This window comes from Oryx dammah, unplaced genomic scaffold (genome assembly GCF_014754425.2).
Source record: "Oryx dammah isolate SB20612 unplaced genomic scaffold, SCBI_Odam_1.1 HiC_scaffold_2, whole genome shotgun sequence".
In the NCBI taxonomy this organism is placed as follows: Eukaryota; Metazoa; Chordata; class Mammalia; order Artiodactyla; family Bovidae; genus Oryx; species Oryx dammah.
The window spans coordinates 7,460,203-7,467,309 of NW_024070186.1; positions in this window are offsets into that span (position 1 = coordinate 7,460,203).

Genomic DNA, 7,107 nt, shown 5'->3' on the forward strand with positions numbered 1-7,107 from the left:
TATTCATTGTTTTTGTAAATTGGAAACATTATGTGTGAAAATATTTTTCATGGTTTATCTTCTTGCTTTATCTTTCAAACACTTATAATTTTTATACTGACACAAAATCAGCGTCCCAAGATAGTTTTTGAGACCCCATGGACTGTAGCCCACCAGGCTTCTCTGTCTGTGGCATTTTTCAGGTAAAAATATTTGAATGGGTTGCCATTTACTCCTCCTGGGGGATCATCCTGACCCAGGGGATCAAACCCATGTCTCTTGCATTGGCAGGTGGGTGCTCTACCACTGAGCCACCTGGGAAGTCCGTGAAAGAGGGAAAGGACGTGTCACTTTTCTTCCAGCTGTCCCCACAGTGTGTGTGTCCCACTTGCCACCTGGGCAGCCCTCTGCCCCTCACGTCTCCCATCCGTCCCTTCCTCAGGACCCTCTCTGGCTCCTCTCCTTCTGACTTCATACTATAATTGTTTTCCAGGCTCTTGTCTTCTGTATCCTCTACTCACGCTACAGTCTCCTAGGGAAGAGAGAGGCGTTCACCATATCCATAGTTACTCTTCCATGAGTATGTGCTGACCACCTCCAAAATCTAGAGCTTGGTCTGGTCCCTGATAAGCCTCATCCCCACACACCTGATTTCCCACGGGTGCAAGCACGTGCATACATGCTCAGTCGTGTCTGACTCTTTGTGACCCCGTGGACTGTAGCTCGCCAGGCTCCTCTGTCCATGGGGATTCTCCAGACAAGAATACTGGAGTGGGTTGCCATGCCCTCCTCCTGGGGATCTTCCCAGCCCAGGGATTGAACCTGAGTCTCCTGCATTGGCAGGCGGATTCTTTACCACTGAGCCACCCGGGCAGCCCACGGAATCGAGCAGATACTTTCACCTGAAGCATCATCCTCTGCCTCCAGGTCTCAACCATCCTGCCATCCCCCATCCTCCTGGCTGCTCCCCTCCGTGGCCACTAATCTCCAGATTACTTGAGTTTTGCTTCTTATTCAGCCCAGATCCATTGCCCCATCTTCACCCTCATGGCTGCTCCCTTAACCCAGCAGCAAACCATCTTTCTTTCTTATCAGCATCCTGTTAACCCAGAGGTCAGTCAACCATAGCCCAGTGAGTCAAATCCAGCCTGCAGCCTTCCTCTGCACTGCCCGTGAGCTAAAGATAATTTTATACTTTTAAAACAGTGTAAACAAATTTTTAAAGTTTTTTTGATGTGGACTACTTTTAAAGTCTTTATGGAATTTGTTACAATATTGCTTCTGTTCTACATTTTGGTTTTTTGGCATCAAGGCATGTGGGAATCTAGCTCCCCAACCAGGGATCAAACCTGCACTCCCTGCATTGGAAGGTGAAGTCTTAACCACTGGATTGCCAGGGGGAGGGGGAAAAAAAGAGTATGCAACAAAGATCTATGTTGTTTGCAAAATTTAAAGTATTTACCATTGACCCTTTTACAGAAAATATTCACAGGTCTTTGCCTCCAATCTATACTTCATATCCACCCCTCCAGTGGTCTTGTTGCAGGAAAGGAGACCCCTTCCATGGCCCAAAAGTGAGCTCTTGTTTAACACTCAGAAATGAATTGTCCAAGGAGACACATGTGCTGAGAAAGCAAGAGATTTTATTGGGAAGGGGCACCCGGGCAGAGATCAGTGGGTTAAGGGAACCCAGGAGAACAGCTCTGCCATGTAGCTCACAATCTCAGGTTTTATGGTGATGGGATTAGTTTCCGGGTTGTCTTTGGCCAATCATTCTGACTCAGAGTCCTTCCTGGTGGTGCCCGCCTTGTTCAGCCAAGATGGACGCCAGCGAGAAGGATTCTGGGAGGTGGTTGGACACGTGGTATCACCTTTTGACCTTTCCCGGACTCTTCCGGTTGGTGGTGGCAACTTATTAGTTCCGTGCTCCTTACCAGGACCTCCTGTTGTAAAACAACTCGTGCAAATGGTCACAATGACGCCTGGCCGGGGTGGGCAGTTTCAGTCAGCGTGCTTGCCCTGACAGTCTCAGACCCACACACATTCCGTATCCCCACTGCTCCTCCCAGCACAAGCATCCCACGGGATTCACTCACGATTCCCCTCGAGTCGGGTGAGGCCAATGTCCTCATTTCTATGTCACCAGACCTTCAGATCAAGTACTTGATCATTCCTTAGCTCCTTTGTGCTAAATTCCATCAGTCATACGCCAGGAGAGTCTCAACATTTTGTTTGAAAAATACCTTTTTTCTTCCCCTCCTGATGGTAAAAGTAATGTAAAGTCATCCTAGAAAATTTGGGAAAAGTCAAAACTCTTTTAACATTTATTTATTTGCTGCCTAGGTCTTCGTTGCGGCACACGGGGCCTTCGCTGTGGTGTGCAGGCCTCTCCCGGGTCCTGGCACGTGGGTGTCCCTCTGTCGTCTGCAGAGCTCCGGCTCTCTAGACGAGGCGCAGGCTCGGTAGCTATGGTGTGTTCACTTAATTGCCCCAGGGCATGTGGTGCTGTAGCCTCGCGTTCTGGGAAACAAATTCACGCAGAAGGACAACGCAGATGGTGGGGTGCCCTTTATTACACTGGCGGGCCCAAGGCAGAGTCTCCTCTTAGCCAAGAAGCCCGACCAGTTTTTTGTGAAAACTTTATATACCCTAAGTGTACGTCCCTAAATTCCCTGAAACTAGTCTGAACAAAAGAAAAGAAAGATACAATCAAAGTTAACCTGCGTTGTATGCCTTAAGCCTAGGTAGTTAACAGTGGACAATTACCGAGAGGCCTGTGGTCATACCCCAGTAAGCATAATAGAATGTATGATTCTATTCGGTTACACAGATAATTAGGGTATTCTTTTAGGTGACAGAGAGTCTAGGTATGAGCCCTGGGGCTATTCCTGGGTGGGGGGGGAGCCTTGCAGGAAATCTGGTTTTCTAGTTGGTGTGTTGTTTCCATAGATACTGGGCATATAGCTCAAAGTCCACAGTCTGGCCCAAGATGGAGTCCCACTTTCAAGATGGAGCCTGTTCTGTCTGTTTCCTCCTTCAGTGGGATCTTAATTCCCCAACCAGGGATGAAACCTGCGTCCCTTGCACTGGAAGGAGGACTCTTTACCACTGGACCACCAGGGAAGTCTGTAGAATATTTAAAAGGAAAATTAGAAGCCCCCTCAGCCCCCATCTCAGAAGTTCCCTATTAATATCTGTGTGCATTTCCTTCCAGTCTTTGATTTGGTCTGTGCCTTTGACATCCACCCTGTTTTTCTGTGGGGTTTTCCCCCATGAGACTAGAAATTCTCAAAGGGTTCCTTGAACACTCTTAGACACGACAAGTTTCCCCCATTGAATTCGTGTATAATTTGCCATGTAGAAATGCTCATCAGAAGAACATTTCTACTGACCTAGAGCATCACGGCAGCCTCGGTCCACAAGTGAAGTCCCCAAAACACAAGGTAATTCTAGTGGTTCTTTGACCAGGTCCTTTCCAGCTTGTAACTCAGTCATGTGTTGTTTCTTTGAGGTTAAAGTTCACCATCGGATTATTTTGCACCTTAGCTAGTTTAACGTTAATTAATCATCTTTCTAATGTCTTTCTGAGCTAAGTCATTCAGTCTTATCTGACTCTGTGACCCTATGGACTATAGCCCACCAGGCTCCTCTGTCCATGGGATTCTCCAGGCAAGAATACTGCAGTGGGTGGCCATTTCCTACTTCAAGGGATCTTCCCAACACAGGGACCCAACCCCCATCTCCCACATTTCCTGCATTGCAGGCAGATTCTTTACTACAAGCACCACCTAGGAAGCCCGTCTTTCTAATAAGGAGAGAGAGAAAGAACAGGGAGAAGGGGTTGGATTTTTCACACAGACCCACATTTACTCTGAAACAAAAGACAGAAAAGCAACTCAGGTCAAGGAAACCATCAAGATCCCGGGCCCCGCGCGGGCCATCCTTTTGCATGCTGTACAGCACTTCACAGTCTGCTGAGAGTTGCACTACACTATCTCTGGGCAAGCCACAAGCTGGATGCGGAAGGACCAGGGCAGCGGTTCTGACTGGCTGTCTGATGCGCGTGAGCTTGACTGGGGCCCAGGGCAAGTGCCGGCAGGGCGGTGGTCGGGTTGAGAGGTGGGTGGGAGGTCCTTTGCGTTCCAGGCTGTGCAGGAACAGGAAGGATGGTCGGTTCTACCAGCCACAGCTGCAGCTCTCCCCGCTGAGCAGCTCAAATGCTCTTGCCAATGCAATTCACATCACCCCCTCAAATTCACACCTGGGATTCCAAGAAAGAAAGAAATGTTAAGAGCGATCATTAACATTCCTTTCTGTATTCCACCCCCCCACCGCACCCCACCTTCGTGCGTATTTGCATTCATGCCCACAGGTGCTGAAGCACTGCTCACAGCTCAGACCTGCCACGGCCCTCTCCCCTCCCCGGGCAGGGCAACCTGCTCCAGTATTCTTGCCTGGAGAATTCCATAGACTGAGGAGCCTGGCGGGCTAGTCCATAGGGTCTCAAAGAGTCGGACACGACTAAAGCGACTGAACACACCTCCCCAGTCCAGGGCGGCCTGTGTTTGCTCCGGACAGGGCCTAAGGCTGGACCGCTCCACGCCTGACTCCGACTCCTCCTGGCATCACTTCTTACTTGACACTCCAGATTCAGTCTCCTCTATGCTCCAGATACTCTCACATTTTCTCTGGTTTCTCAACTGTGTTCCTGTTCCCCACCAGGCGCTATTAAGCTTCCCATCCCATCTTCCCTGGGATGGATCTCACCTGCACACACTGCCTCACCTGGCTGAGGCTGTCACACAGTCCAGGCTCATACGACTCACCCACTACAGGCCAATAAGTCAGGAGATGAGTTGTGGGGACAAGGAATAGTGACTTTATTTGGAAAACCAGCAGACTGAGAAGATGATGGACTAGTGTCCTAAAGCACCATCTTACCGAAGTCAGAGTTCAGATTTCTTTTAGACTGAAAGCGGAGGGAGCGTGGTTGGTTGTTGCAAACGTCTTGGTGTCGGAATCCTTTGCTGTTGCCGCTGTTTGTATAGGTCCAGTCATGATGATCCTAGAAACCTCCAACAAGACAAACGTTTTTCTCAATTCTACAACTTTTGATCTCTGTATCAATGAGCATTACACTTTTAAAGATCAGAGCTTTGAGAATGGGCTACCCTGTGTATTTCAGGCTATAGGCAACATTCTTAGCTTGTAGCAAAACAATTGAATCCAAAGGTTAAAGTAAAAGAAACCAGTGCAACATGGAGTCAGATTTGTTCTTCTCTACTTCAAGGCCACCATTCCATCCCACTCCCTGCGACCTTTAGCTTTCTTTGCTCCCATTTTTGTTCGTTTTTAAAAGGCACTTAAGTAGCATACGCATTGACACTTTTTTCCCTGACACACGACACAGACATTCGATTAACCACATGCTAGTTCATTAAGGTGCTAACTAAAGAAACAAAAAACAGCACAACCGTAAGGTTGAGAGTTGCCTTTTATTCAGAGGACCGACTGAGAACTTCAAGCCCAGGAGGGAGTATTTCAAGTAACCCTGAGAGAACTGCTCCAAGGAGGCGAGGAGGGAGAGCTAGAATAGGTAAAAGTTTTGCAACAAAGGGCATATGATAGGGAAAAAAAGATGACAGTTACTAAAAGAAAGCTAGATATCTCAAGCTAAGGAACTGAGTGCTTTTCTACGAATGGGAAAATGCAAGCGTCTGAGCTTACTGAAATCATTCCTTTGACATGCTCCTCAGCTGTCTGGGGCCAGCAGCCTGTGTTTTCACATCCTGAGTTTCCGCAGGGCTCCCTGTGGGGAGTGGTCACAGTCTGATGGCTGCTAGATGACAAGTATTCTTTATTTCCTTCCTGAGTTCCCTCAGGGCTCACCACTGGAGGGCTGCAGTTGCTGATGACCGTGACATTCTTTGTTTACTGACATGGCAGGCAATATTTTATTTCTTGCTAGATACTGTCAGAGGTTAAAGTGTCTGCCCGCAATGCGGGAGACCAGGGTTCAATCCCTGGGTTGGGAAGATCCTCTGGAGAAGGAAATGGCAGCCCACTCCACTGTTCTTGCCTGGAGAATCCCATGGATGGAGGAGCCTGGTAGGCTACAGTCCACGGGGTCGAGAAGAGTCGGACACGACTGAGCGACTTCACTTTCACTTTCACTGTTAAAAAATAAAACTCAACTGAGTACCTTTGAAGATCAAATTGGCTTTATTCAACAATGCACGAACTAGGCAGCATCCTATTTAGCAGATAGACACTAGGGGTGCTGTACAAAGTGGATGATTTTTAAAGGTCTAAAAGGGATGGGACAGGAAGTCATAAACAATAAAGGATTATGTCAGGCAAGATCACCTGCTTTACAGGGAAAGTAGGGGTCTCTGTGAGAGATTACCTCTTCTGTGGCCGGGAAATTCCAGACTGACTGTAAAAGGTTACATTTCTGGAGGGACTGAACCTGGGGTTAGGATAGGTAATCAGTCTGCCTTGGCTGATACAGAGCTTAGCACAGGGGACTCCATGTGGGGAGACCTTTGTTTCTTTTCAACATCATGAAACCCACACACACCCCATCTTAACTCTCTTCCTCTCTCCCGGCTTTTTCCCACATCAGCCCTTCGAGAACTCTTCTATCTGCTTATCCATGTCTGTATTGATGCCCACAGCATTAGAGAGAAGGCTAGAGTCAAAATTAGTACCTGTTTAAACACAATTATTTTTGTTTCTGGTTAGATGGCAGCTTTCTGCCATCAGCTGGGGACCCAGGCCCCTCCATCTCATGATTCCATCATCCATCCTACAAGGGGCAAGGCCAGAGGAGGGGGCATACCCATTATTTAAGACCTTGGCCCAGCAGGGCACACCCAGTCCTAGTGGGCCAGGTCTGGGAGCGTGGCTGCCCCTCCATGCAAAGGAAGCTGGGAAATGTGATCCAGTCCTGAGCTAAGAAAAGGGGGAAAGTGGTTTTGTAGGATCAACTGGCAGGTTCCCAGGACTGCCCAGAGCAGTTACCTCTGTTCATGTAGGTCCAGAAACTCACTGACCATTCAAACAGGAAGGTTACAAGTGAGCCAGAAGATGGAGAAAACAGCTTCAAACTGGGGGCTGAGATGAGTG